This window comes from Gorilla gorilla, chromosome 18, assembly GCF_029281585.2.
Source record: "Gorilla gorilla gorilla isolate KB3781 chromosome 18, NHGRI_mGorGor1-v2.1_pri, whole genome shotgun sequence".
In the NCBI taxonomy this organism is placed as follows: Eukaryota; Metazoa; Chordata; class Mammalia; order Primates; family Hominidae; genus Gorilla; species Gorilla gorilla.
Window position 1 is genome coordinate 120,938,070 of NC_073242.2, and position 12,881 is coordinate 120,950,950.

The 12,881-nt window shown below is 58.1% G+C and overlaps 1 protein-coding gene across 34 annotated transcripts in view; it reads left to right on the top strand.

The window, feature by feature from the left end:
- LOC115931432 (decreased expression in renal and prostate cancer protein) overlaps positions 1–12,881 on the top strand; it is a 407,507-nt gene that overhangs the window by 167,139 nt on the left and 227,487 nt on the right. For 32 of the 34 annotated variants that reach the window (XR_010131404.1, XR_010131396.1, XR_010131402.1 and 29 more), the window contains one exon: positions 1–12,881. This exon is cut by the window's left edge and continues 78,966 nt beyond it; it is cut by the window's right edge and continues 51,118 nt beyond it. The exons of the other annotated variants lie outside the window; for them this stretch is intronic. The gene's annotated coding sequence lies outside the window, so the exon portion shown is untranslated. 34 annotated transcript variants of the gene reach the window in all.

The window sequence follows — 12,881 nt, forward strand, 5'->3', positions numbered from 1 at the left end:
TAGAGTCAGGGCCAGGGCCCAGGGTTAGGGTTGTTTTAGGGTCAGGGCCAGGGCCCCGGGTTACGGTTGTTTTAGGGTCACGTCCAGGGCCCAGGGTTAGGGTTGTTTTAGGGACAGGGGCACGGCCCAGGGCTAGGCTTGTTTTATTGTGAGGGCCAGGGCCCAGGGGCAGGGTTGTTTTAGGGTCAGGGCCTGGGCCCAGGGTTAGGGTTGTCTTAGGGTCAGGGCCAGGGCCAGGGATAGGGTTGTGTTAGGGTCAGGGCCAGGGCCCAGGGTTAGGCTTCTTTTAGGGTCAGGGCCAGGGCCCAGGTTTAGGGTTGTTTTAGGGTCAGGGCCAGGGCCCAGGGTTAGGGTTGTTTTAGGGTCAGAGCCCAGGGTTAGCGTTGTTTTAGTTTCGGGGCCCAGGGTTAGGTTTGTTTTAGGGTCGGGGCCCAGGGTTAGGGTTGTTTTAGTGGCGGGGCCCAGGGTTAGGGTTGTTTTACGGTCCGGGACCAGGGGTAGGCTTGTTTTAGGGTTGGGGCCCAGTGTTAGGCTTGTTTTAGTGTCAGGGCCCAGGGTTAGGCTTGTTTTAGTGTCAGGGCCCAGGGTTAGGCTTGTTTTATGGTCGGGGCCGAGGCTTAGGCTTGTTTTAGGGTCAGGCCCTTTGTTAGGGTTGTTTTAGGGTCAGGGCCCAGGGTTAGGGTTGTTTTAGGGCCAGGACCCAGGGTTAGGGTTGTTTTAGGGTTAGGGCCACGGCCCAGGGTTAGGGTTGTTTTAGGGTGAGGGCCAGGGCCCAGGGTTCGGGTTCTTTTAGGGTCAGGCCCAGGGCCCAGGGTTAGGGTTGTTTTAGGGTCAGGGCCACTGCCCAGGGTTAGGATTGTCTTGGGGTCAGGGCCAGGGCCCAGGGTTAGCGTTGTTTTAGGCTCATAGCCCAGATTTAGCGTTGTTTTAGGGTCGGGGCCCAGGGTTAGGTTTGTTTTAGGGTCGGGGCCCAGGGTTAGGGTTGTTTTACTGTCCGTGACCAGGGGTAGGCTTGTTTTAGGGTTGGGGCCCAGGGTTAGGCTTGTTTTAGTGTCAGGGCCCAGGGTTAGGCTTGTTTTAGTGTCAGGGACCAGGGTTAGGCTTGTTTTATGGTCGGGGCCCAGGGTTAGGCTTGTTTTAGGGTCAGGCCCATGGTTAGGGTTGTTTTATGTTCAGGGCCCAGGGTTAGGGTTGTTTTAGGGTCAGGGCCAGGGCTCAGGGTTAGGGTTGTGTTAGAGTCAGGGCCAGGGCACAGGGTTAGGGTTGTGTTAGGGTCAGGGCCAGGGCCCAGGGTTAGGCTTGTTTTAGAGTCAGGGCCAGGGCCCAGGGTTAGGGTTGTTTTAGGGTTAGGGCCAGGGCCCAGGGTTAGGGTTGTTTTAGGGTCAGGGCCAGGGCCCAGGGTTAGGGTTGTTTTAGGGTCAGGGCCAGGGCCCAGGGTTAGGCTTGTTTTAGGGTCAGGGCCAGGGCCCAGGGTTAGGGTTGTTTTAGGGTCAGGGCCCAGGGTTAGGGTTGTTTTAGGGTCAGGGCCAGGGCGCAGTGTTAGGGTTATTTTAGGGTCAGGGCCAGGGCCCAGGTTTAGGCTTGTTTTAGGGTCAGGGCCAGGGCCCAGCGTTAGGCTTGTTTTAGGGTCAGAGCCAGGGCCCATGTTTATGCTTGTTTTAGGATTAGGTCCAGGACCCAGGGTTAGGGTTGTTTTAGGGTCAGGGCCAAGGCCCAGTTTTAGGGTTGTTTTAGGGTGAGGGCCAGGGCCCAGGGTTCGGGTTGTTTTAGGGTCAGGGCCAGGGCCCAGGGTTAGGGTTTTTTTAGGGTCAGGGCCAGGGCCCTGGGTTAGGGTTGTTTTAGGGTCAGGGCCAGCGCCCAGGGTTAGGCTTGTTTTAGGGTCAGGGACAGGGCCCAGGGTTAGGGTTGTTTTAGGGTCAGGGCCAGGGCCCAGGGTTAGGGTTGTTTTAGGGTCATGGCCAGGGCACAGGGTTTGGCTTGTTTTAGGGTTAAGGCCAGGACCCAGGGTTAGGCTTGTTTTAGGGTCAGGGCGAGGGTCCAGGGTTAGGCTTCTTCTAGGGTCAGGACCAGGGCCCAGGTTTAGGGATGTTTTATTGTCAGGGCCAGGGCCCAGGGTTCGGGTTTTTTTAGAGTCAGGGCCAGGGCCCAGGGTTAGGGTTGTTTTAGGGTCAGGGCCAGGGCCCCGGGTTACGGTTGTTTTAGGGTCACGTCCAGGGCCCAGGGTTAGGGTTGTTTTAGGGACAGGGGCACGGCCCAGGGCTAGGCTTGTTTTATTGTGAGGGCCAGGGCCCAGGGGCAGGGTTGTTTTAGGGTCAGGGCCTGGGCCCAGGGTTAGGGTTGTCTTAGGGTCAGGCCTAGGGCCCAGGGTTAGGCTTGTTTTAGGGTCAGGTCCCAGGGTTAGGGTTGTTGTAGGGTCAAGGCCAGGGCCCAGGGTTAGGGTTGTTTTAGGGTCAGGGCCAGGGCCCAGGGTTAGGGTTGTTTTAGGGTCAGGGCCAGGGCCCAGGGTTAGGGTTGTTTTGGGTCAGGGCCAGGGCCCAGGGTTAGGCTTGTTTTAGGGTCAGGGCCAGGGCCCATGGTTAGGATTGTTTTAGGGTCAGGGCCAGGGCCCATGTTTAGGCTTGTTTTAGGATCAGGTCCAGGACCCAGGGTTAGGGTTGTTTTAGGGTCAGGGCCAGGGCTCAGGGTTAGGCTTGTTTTAGCGTCAGGGACAGGGCCCAGGCTTAGGGTTGTTTTAGGGTCAGGGCCAGGGCCCAGGTTTAGGGTTGTTTTAGGGTCAGGGCCAGGGCCCAGGGTTAGGGATGTTTTAGGTTCAGGGCCAGGGCCCAGGGTTAGGGTTGTTTTAGGGTCAGGGATAGGGCCCAGGGTTAGGGTTGTTTTAGGGTCAGGGCCAGGGCCCAGGGTTCGGGTTGTTTTAGGGTCAGGGCCAGGGCCCAGGTTTAGGCTTGTTTTAGGGTCAGGGCCAGGGCCCAGGGTTAGGCTTGTTTTAGGGTCAGAGCCAGGGCCCATGTTTAGGCTTGTTTTAGGATCAGGTCCAGGACCCAGGGTTAGGGTTGTTTTAGGGTCAGGGCCAGGGCGCAGGGTTAGGCTTGTTTTAGGGTCAGGTCCAGGGCCCAGGTGTAGGGCTGTTTTAGGGTCACGAGCAGGGCCTAGAGTTAGGTTTGTTTTAGGGTCAGGGCCAGGGCCCAGGGTTATGGATGTTTCAGGGTCAGGGCCAGGTCCCAGGGTTAGGGTTCTTTCAGGGTCAGGGCCACGGCCCAGGGATAGTGTTGTGTTAGGGTCAGGGCCAGGGCCCAGGGTTAGGATTGTTTTAGGTTCAGGGCCAGGGCTCAGGGTTAGGGTTGTTTTAGGGTCAGGGCCAAGGTCCAGGATTAGGGTTGTTTTAGGGTCAGGGCCAGGGCCCAGGGTTAGGGTTGTTTTAGGGTCATGGCCAGGGCACAGGGTTAGGCTTGTTTTAGGGTTAGGGCCAGGACCCAGGGTTAGGCTTGTTTTAGGGTCAGGGCCAGGGTCCAGGGTTAGGCTTCTTTTAGGGTCAGGACCAGGGCCCAGGTTTAGGGATGTTTTATTGTCAGGGCCAGGGCCCAGGGTTCGGGTTTTTTTAGAGTCAGGGCTAGGGCCCAGGGTTAGGGTTGTTTTAGGGTCAGGGCCAGGGCCCCGGGTTACGGTTGTTTTAGGGTCACGGCCAGGGCCCAGGGTTAGGGTTGTTTTAGGGACAGGGGCACGGCCCAGGGCTAGGCTTGTTTTATTGTGAGGGCCAGGGCCCAGGGGCAGGGTTGTTTTAGGGTCAGGGCCTGGGCCCAGGGTTAGGGTTGTCTTAGGGTCAGGGCCAGGGCCCAGGGATAGGGTTGTGTTAGGGTCAGGGCCAGGGCCCAGGGTTAGGCTTCTTTTAGGGTCAGGGCCAGGGCCCATGGTTAGGGTTGTTTTAGGGTCAGGGCCAGGGCCCAGGTTTAGGGTTGTTTTAGGGTCAGGGCCAGGGCCCAGGGTTAGGGTTGTTTTAGGGTCAGAGCCCAGGGTTAGCGTTGTTTTAGTTTCGGGGCCCAGGGTTAGGCTTGTTTTAGGGTCGGGGCCCAGGGTTAGGGTTGTTTTAGTGGCGGGGCCCAGGGTTAGGGTTGTTTTACGGTCCGGGACCAGGGGTAGGCTTGTTTTAGGGTTGGGGCCCAGGGTTAGGCTTGTTTTAGTGTCAGGGCCCAGGGTTAGGCTTGTTTTAGTGTCAGGGCCCAGCGTTGGGCTTGTTTTCTGGTCGGGGCCGAGGGTTAGGCTTGTTTTAGGGTCAGGCCCGTTGTTAGGGTTGTTTTAGGGTCAGGGCCCAGGGTTAGGGTTGTTTTAGGGCCAGGACCCAGGGTTAGGGTTGTTTTAGGGTCAGGGCCACGGCCCAGGGTTAGGATTGTCTTAGGGTCAGGGCCAGGGCCCAGGGTTAGCGTTGTTTTAGGCTCATAGCCCAGATTTAGCGTTGTTTTAGGGTCGGGGCCCAGGGTTAGGTTTGTTTTAGGGTCGGGGCCCAGGGTTAGGGTTGTTTTACTGTCCGTGACCAGGGGTAGGCTTGTTTTAGGGTTGGGGCCCAGGGTTAGGCTTGTTTTAGTGTCAGGGCCCAGGGTTAGGCTTGTTTTAGTGTCAGGGCCCAGGGTTAGGCTTGTTTTATGGTCGGGGCCCAGTGTTAGGCTTGTTTTAGGGTCAGGCCCATGGTTAGGGTTGTTTTATGGTCAGGGCCCAGGGTTAGGGTTGTTTTAGGGTCAGGGCCAGGGCTCAGGGTTAGGGTTGTGTTAGGGTCAGGGCCAGGGCCCAGGGTTAGGCTTGTTTTAGAGTCAGGGCCAGGGCCCAGGGTTAGGGTTGTTTTAGGGTTAGGGCCAGGGCCCAGGGTTAGGGTTGTTTTAGGGTCAGGGCCAGGGCCCAGGGTTAGGGTTGTTTTAGGGTCAGGGCCAGGGCCCAGGGTTAGGGTTGTTTTAGGGTCAGGGCCAGGGCCCAGGGTTAGGGTTGTTTTAGGGTCAGGGCCCAGGGTTAGGTTTGTTTTAGGGTCGGGGCCCAGAGTTAGGGTTGTTTTACGGTCCGGGACTAGAGGTAGGCTTTTTTTAGGGTTGGGGCCCAGGGTTAGGCTTGTTTTAGGGTTAGGCCCATGGTTAGGGTTGTTTTATGGTCAGGGCCCAGGGTTAGGGTTGTTTTAGGGTCAGGGCCAGGTCCCAGGGTTAGGTTTCTTTCAGGGTCAGGGCCACGGCAAAGGGTTAGGGTTGTTTTAGGGTCAGGGCTAGGGCCCCGGGTTACGGTTGTTTTAGGGTCACGGCCAGGGCCCAGGGTTAGGGTTGTTTTAGGGACAGCGGCACGGCCCAGGGCTAGGCTTGTTTTATTGTGAGGGCCAGGGCCCAGGGGCAGGGTTGTTTTAGGGTCAGGGCCTGGGCCCAGGGTTAGGGTTGTCTTAGGGTCAGGGCCAGGGCCCAGGGATAGGGTTGTGTTAGGGTCAGGGCCAGGGCCCAGGGTTAGGCTTCTTTTAGGGTCAGGGCCAGGGCCCATGGTTAGGGTTGTTTTAGGGTCAGGGCCAAGGCCCAGGTTTAGGGTTGTTTTAGGGTCAGGGCCGGGGCCCAGGGTTAGGGTTGTTTTAGGGTCAGAGCCTAGGGTTAGCGTTGTTTTAGTTTCGGGGCCCAGGGTTAGGTTTGTTTTAGGGTCGGGGCCCAGGGTTAGGGTTGTTTTAGGGACAGGGGCACGGCCCAGGGCTAGGCTTGTTTTATTGTGAGGGCCAGGGCCCAGGGGCAGGGATGTTTTAGGGTCAGGGCCTGGGCCCAGGGTTAGGGTTGTCTTTCGGTCAGGGCCAGGGCCCAGGGTTAGGGTTGTTTTAGGGTCAGGTCCCAGGGTTAGGGTTGTTGTAGGGTCAAGGCCAGGGCCCAGGGTTAGGGTTGTTTTAGGGTCAGGGCCAGGGCCCAGGGTTAGGGTTGTTTTAGGGTCAGGGCCAGGGCCCAGGGTTAGGGTTGTTTTGGGTCAGGGCCAGGGCCCAGGGTTAGGCTTGTTTTAGGGTCAGGGCCAGGGCCCATGGTTAGGATTGTTTTAGGGTCAGGGCCAGGGCCCATGTTTAGGCTTGTTTTAGGATCAGGTCCAGGACCCAGGGTTAGGGTTGTTTTAGGGTCAGGGCCAGGGCGCAGGGTTAGGCTTGTTTTAGGGTCAGGGACAGGGCCCAGGCTTAGGGTTGTTTTAGGGTCAGGGCCAAGGCCCAGGTTTAGGGTTGTTTTAGGGTCAGGGCCAGGGCCCAGGGTTAGGGATGTTTTAGGTTCAGGGCCAGGGCCCAGGGATAGGGTTGTTTTAGGGTCAGGGCCAGGGCCCAGGGTTAGGGTTGTTTTAGGGTCAGGGCCAGGGCCCAGGGTTCGGGTTGTTTTAGGGTCAGGGCCAGGGCCCAGGTTTAGGCTTGTTTTAGGGTCAGGGCCAGGGCCCAGGGTTAGGCTTGTTTTAGGGTCAGAGCCAGGGCCCATGTTTAGGCTTGTTTTAGGATCAGGTCCAGGACCCAGGGTTAGGGTTGTTTTAGGGTCAGGGCCAGGGCGCAGGGTTAGGCTTGTTTTAGGGTCAGGTCCAGGGCCCAGGTGTAGGGCTGTTTTAGGGTCACGAGCAGGGCCTAGAGTTAGGTTTGTTTTAGGGTCAGGGCCAGGGCCCAGGGTTATGGATGTTTCAGGGTCAGGGCCAGGTCCCAGGGTTAGGGTTCTTTCAGGGTCAGGGCCACGGCCCAGGGATAGTGTTGTGTTAGGGTCAGGGCCAGGGCCCAGGGTTAGGATTGTTTTAGGTTCAGGGCCAGGGCTCAGGGTTAGGGTTGTTTTAGGGTCAGGGCCAAGGTCCAGGATTAGGGTTGTTTTAGGGTCAGGGCCAGGGCCCAGGGTTAGGGTTGTTTTAGGGTCATGGCCAGGGCACAGGGTTAGGCTTGTTTTAGGGTTAGGGCCAGGACCCAGGGTTAGGCTTGTTTTAGGGTCAGGGCCAGGGTCCAGGGTTAGGCTTCTTTTAGGGTCAGGACCAGGGCCCAGGTTTAGGGATGTTTTATTGTCAGGGCCAGGGCCCAGGGTTCGGGTTTTTTTAGAGTCAGGGCCAGGGCCCAGGGTTAGGGTTGTTTTAGGGTCAGGGCCAGGGCCCCGGGTTACGGTTGTTTTAGGGTCACGTCCAGGGCCCAGGGTTAGGGTTGTTTTAGGGACAGAGGCATGGCCCAGGGCTAGGCTTGTTTTATTGTGAGGGCCAGGGCCCAGGGGCAGGGTTGTTTTAGGGTCAGGGCCTGGGCCCAGGGTTAGGGTTGTCTTAGGGTCAGGGCCAGGGCCCAGGGATAGGGTTGTGTTAGGGTCAGGGCCAGGGCCCAGGGTTAGGCTTCTTTTAGGGTCAGGGCCAGGGCCCATGGTTAGGGTTGTTTTAGGGTCAGGGCCAGGGCCCAGGTTTAGGGTTGTTTTAGGGTCAGGGCCAGGGCCCAGGGTTAGGGTTGTTTTAGGGTCAGAGCCCAGGGTTAGCGTTGTTTTAGTTTCGGGGCCCAGGGTTAGGTTTGTTTTAGGGTCGGGGCCCAGGGTTAGGGTTGTTTTAGTGGCGGGGCCCAGGGTTAGGGTTGTTTTACGGTCCGGGACCAGGGGTAGGCTTGTTTTAGGGTTGGGGCCCAGGGTTAGGCTTGTTTTAGTGTCAGGGCCCAGGGTTAGGCTTGTTTTAGTGTCAGGGCCCAGCGTTGGGCTTGTTTTATGGTCGGGGCCGAGGGTTAGGATTGTTTTAGGGTCAGGCCCGTTGTTAGGGTTGTATTAGGGTCAGGGCCCAGGGTTAGGGTTGTTTTAGGGCCAGGACCCAGGGTTAGGGTTGTTTTAGGGTCAGGGCCTGGGCCCATGGTTAGGGTTGTCTTAGGGTCAGGGCCAGGGCCCAGGGTTAGGGTTGTGTTAGGGTCAGGGCCAGGGCCCAGGGTTAGGCTTCTTTTAGGGTCAGGGCCAGGGCCCATGGTTAGGGTTGTTTTAGGGTCAGGGCCACGGCCCAGGTTTAGGGTTGTTTTAGGGTCAGGGCCAGGGCCCAGGGTTAGGGTTGTTTTAGGGTCAGAGCCCAGGGTTAGCGTTGTTTTAGTTTCGGGGCCCAGGGTTAGGTTTGTTTTAGGGTCGGGGCCCAGGGTTAGGGTTGTTTTAGGGACAGGGGCACGGCCTAGGGCTAGGCTTGTTTTATTGTGAGGGCCAGGGCCCAGGGGCAGGGATGTTTTAGGGTCAGGGCCTGGGCCCAGGGTTAGGGTTGTCTTAGGGTCAGGGCCAGGGCCCAGGGTTAGGCTTGTTTTAGGGTCAGGTCCCAGGGTTAGGGTTGTTGTAGGGTCAAGGCCAGGGCCCAGGGTTAGGGTTGTTTTAGGGTCAGGACCAGGGCCCAGGGTTAGGGTTGTTTTAGGGTCAGGGCCAGGGCCCAGGGTTAGGGTTGTTTTGGGTCAGGGCCAGGGCCCAGGGTTAGGCTTGTTTTAGGGTCAGGGCCAGGGCCCATGGTTAGGATTGTTTTAGGGTCAGGGCCAGGGCCCATGTTTAGGCTTGTTTTAGGATCAGGTCCAGGACCCAGGGTTAGGGTTGTTTTAGGGTCAGGGCCAGGGCGCAGGGTTAGGCTTGTTTTAGGGTCAGGGACAGGGCCCAGGCTTAGGGTTGTTTTAGGGTCAGGGCCAGGGCCCAGGTTTAGGGTTGTTTTAGGGTCAGGGCCAGGGCCCAGGGTTAGGGATGTTTTAGGGTCAGGGCCAGGGCCCAGGGTTAGGGTTGTTTTAGGGTCAGGGCCAGGGCCCAGGGTTAGGGTTGTTTTAGGGTCAGGGCCAGGGCCTAGGGTTCGGGTTGTTTTAGGGTCAGGGCCAGGGCCCAGGTTTAGGCTTGTTTTAGGGTCAGGGCCAGGGCCCAGGGTTAGGCTTGTTTTAGGGTCAGAGCCAGGGCCCATGTTTAGGCTTGTTTTAGGATCAGGTCCAGGACCCAGTGTTAGGGTTGTTTTAGGGTCAGGGCCAGGGCGCAGGGTTAGGCTTGTTTTAGGGTCAGGTCCAGGGCCCAGGTGTAGGGCTGTTTTAGGGTCACGAGCAGGGCCTAGAGTTAGGTTTGTTTTAGGGTCAGGGCCAGGGCCCAGGGTTATGGATGTTTCAGGGTCAGGGCCAGGTCCCAGGGTTAGGGTTCTTTCAGGGTCAGGGCCACGGCCCAGGGATAGTGTTGTGTTAGGGTCAGGGCCAGGGCCCAGGGTTAGGATTGTTTTAGGTTCAGGGCCAGGGCTCAGGGTTAGGGTTGTTTTAGGGTCAGGGCCAAGGTCCAGGATTAGGGTTGTTTTAGGGTCAGGGCCAGGGCCCAGGGTTAGGGTTGTTTTAGGGTCATGGCCAGGGCACAGGGTTAGGCTTGTTTTAGGGTTAGGGCCAGGATCCAGGGTTAGGCTTGTTTTAGGGTCAGGGCCAGGGTCCAGGGTTAGGCTTCTTTTAGGGTCAGGACCAGGGCCCAGGTTTAGGGATGTTTTATTGTCAGGGCCAGGGCCCAGGGTTCGGGTTTTTTTAGAGTCAGGGCCAGGGCCCAGGGTTAGGGTTGTTTTAGGGTCAGGGCCAGGGCCCCGGGTTACGGTTGTTTTAGGGTCACGGCCAGGACCCAGGGTTAGGGTTGTTTTAGGGACAGGGGCACGGCCCAGGGCTAGGCTTGTTTTATTGTGAGGGCCAGGGCCCAGGGGCAGGGTTGTTTTAGGGTCAGGGCCTGGGCCCAGGGTTAGGGTTGTCTTAGGGTCAGGGCCAGGGCCCAGGGATAGGGTTGTGTTAGGGTCAGGGCCAGGGCCCAGGGTTAGGCTTCTTTTAGGGTCAGGGCCAGGGCCCATGGTTAGGGTTGTTTTAGGGTCAGGGCCAGGGCCCAGGTTTAGGGTTGTTTTAGGGTCAGGGCCAGGGCCCAGGGTTAGGGTTGTTTTAGGGTCAGAGCCCAGGGTTAGCGTTGTTTTAGTTTCGGGGCCCAGGGTTAGGTTTGTTTTAGGGTCGGGGCCCAGGGTTAGGGTTGTTTTAGTGGCGGGGCCCAGGGTTAGGGTTGTTTTACGGTCCGGGACCAGGGGTAGGCTTGTTTTAGGGTTGGGGCCCAGGGTTAGGCTTGTTTTAGTGTCAGGGCCCAGGGTTAGGCTTGTTTTAGTGTCAGGGCCCAGCGTTGGGCTTGTTTTATGGTCGGGGCCGAGGGTTAGGCTTGTTTTAGGGTCAGGCCCGTTGTTAGAGTTGTTTTAGGGTCAGGGCCCAGGGTTAGGGTTGTTTTAGGGCCAGGACCCAGGGTTAGGGTTGTTTTAGGGTTAGGGCCACGGCCCAGGGTTAGGGTTGTTTTAGGGTGAGGGCCAGGGCCCAGGGTTCGGGTTCTTTTAGGGTCAGGCCCAGGGCCCAGGGTTAGGGTTGTTTTAGGGTCAGGGCCAGGGCCCAGGGTTAGGGTTGTTTTAGGGTCAGGGCCAGGGCCCAGGGTTAGGGTTGTTTTAGGGTCAGGGCCAGGGCCCATGTTTAGGCTTGTTTTAGGATTAGGTCTAGGACCCAGGGTTAGGGTTGTTTTAGGGTCAGGGCCAAGGCCCAGTTTTAGGGTTATTTTAGTTTGAGGGCCAGGGCCCAGGGTTCGGGTTGTTTTAGGGTCAGGGCCAGGGCCCAGGGTTAGGGTTGTTTTAGGGTCAGGGCCAGGGCCCAGGGTTAGGGTTGTTTAAGGTCAGGTCCAGGGCCCAGGGTTAGGCTTGTTTTAGGGTCAGGGACAGGGCCCAGGGTTAGGGTTGTTTTAGGGACAGGGGCACGGCCCAGGGCTAGGCTTGTTTTATTGTGAGGGCCAGGGCCCTGGGGCAGGGTTGTTTTAGGGTCAGGGCCAGGGCCCAGGGTTAGGGTTGTTTTAGGGTCAGGGCCAGGTCCCAGGGTTAGGGTTGTTTTAGGGTCAGGGCCAGGGCCCAGGGTTAGGGTTGTTTTAGGGTCAGGGCCAGGGCCCAGGGTTAGGGTTGTTTTAGGGTCAGAGCCAGGGCCCATGTTTAGGTTTGTTTTAGGATCAGGTCCAGGACCCAGGGTTAGGGTTGTTTTAGGGTCAGGGCCAAGGCCCAGGGTTAGGGTTGTTTTAGGGTGAGGGCCAGGGCCCAGGGTTAGGGTTGTTTTAGGGTCAGGGCCAGGGCCCAGGGTTAGGGTTGTTTTATGGTCAGGGCCAGGGCCCATGGTTAGGGTTATTTTAGGGTCAGGGCCAGGGCCCAGGGTTAGGGTTGTTTTAGGGTCAGGGCCAGGGCCCAGGTTTAGGCTTGTTTTAGGGTCAGGGCCAGGACCCAGGGTTAGGCTTGTTTTAGGGTCAGAGCCAGGGCCCATGTTTAGGCTTGTTTTAGGATGAGGTCCAGGACCCAGCGTTAGGGTTGTTTTAGGGTCAGGGCCAGGGCACAGGGTTAGGCTTGTTTTAGGGTCAGGTCCAGGGCCCAGGTGTCGGGCTGTTTTAGGGTCACGAGCAGGGCCTAGAGTTAGGATTGTTTTAGGGTCAGGGCCAGGGCCCAGGGTTATGGATGTTTCAGGGTCAGGGCCAGGTCCCAGGGTTAGGGTTCTTTCAGGGTCAGGGCCACGGCCCAGGGATAGTGTTGTGTTAGGGTCAGGGCCAGGGCCCAGAGTTAGGATTGTTTTAGGTTCAGGGCCAGGGCTCAGGGTTAGGGTTGTTTTAGGGTCAGGGCCAAGGTCCAGGATTAGGGTTGTTTTAGGGTCAGGGCCAGGGCCCAGGGTTAGGGTTGTTTTAGGGTCATGGCCAGGGCACAGGGTTAGGCTTGTTTTAGGGTTAAGGCCAGGACCCAGGGTTAGGCTTGTTTTAGGGTCAGGGCCAGGGTCCAGGGTTAGGCTTCTTTTAGGGTCAGGACCAGGGCCCAGGTTTAGGGATGTTTTATTGTCAGGGCCAGGGCCCAGGGTTCGGGTTTTTTTAGAGTCAGGGCCAGGGCCCAGGGTTAGGGTTGTTTTAGGGTCAGGGCCAGGGCCCCGGGTTACGGTTGTTTTAGGGTCACGTCCAGGGCCCAGGGTTAGGGTTGTTTTAGGGACAGGGGCACGGCCCAGGGCTAGGCTTGTTTTATTGTGAGGGCCAGGGCCCAGGGGCAGGGTTGTTTTAGGGTCAGGGCCTGGGCCCAGGGTTAGGGTTGTCTTAGGGTCAGGGCCAGGGCCCAGGGATAGGGTTGTGTTAGGGTCAGGGCCAGGGCCCAGGGTTAGGCTTCTTTTAGGGTCAGGGCCAGGGCCCATGGTTAGGGTTGTTTTAGGGTCAGGGCCAGGGCCCAGGTTTAGGGTTGTTTTAGGGTCAGGGCCGGGGCCCAGGGTTAGGGTTGTTTTAGGGTCAGAGCCCAGGGTTAGCGTTGTTTTAGTTTCGGGTCCCAGGGTTAGGTTTGTTTTAGGGTCGGGGCCCAGGGTTAGGGTTGTTTTAGTGGCGGGGCCCAGGGTTAGGGTTGTTTTACGGTCCGGGACCAGGGGTAGGCTTGTTTTAGGGTTGGGGCCCAGTGTTAGGCTTGTTTTAGTGTCAGGGCCCAGGGTTAGGCTTGTTTTAGTGTCAGGGCCCAGGGTTAGGCTTGTTTTATGGTCGGGGCCGAGGGTTAGGCTTGTTTTAGGGTCAGGCCTGTTGTTAGGGTTGTTTTAGGGTCAGGGCCCAGGGTTAGGGTTGTTTTAGGGCCAGGACCCAGGGTTAGGGTTGTTTTAGGGTCAGGGCCACGGCCCAGGGTTACGGTTGTTTTAGGGTGAGGGCCAGGGCCCAGGGTTCGGGTTCTTTTAGGGTCAGGCCCAGGGCCCAGGGTTAGGGTTGTTTTAGGGTCAGGGCCACGGCCCAGGTTTAGGGTTGTTTTAGGGTCAGGGCCAGGGCCCAGGGTTAGGCTTGTTTTAGTGTCAGGGCCCAGGGTTAGGCTTGTTTTAGTGTCAGGGCCCAGGGTTAGGCTTGTTTTATGGTCGGGGCCGAGGGTTAGGCTTGTTTTAGGGTCAGGCCCATTGTTATGGT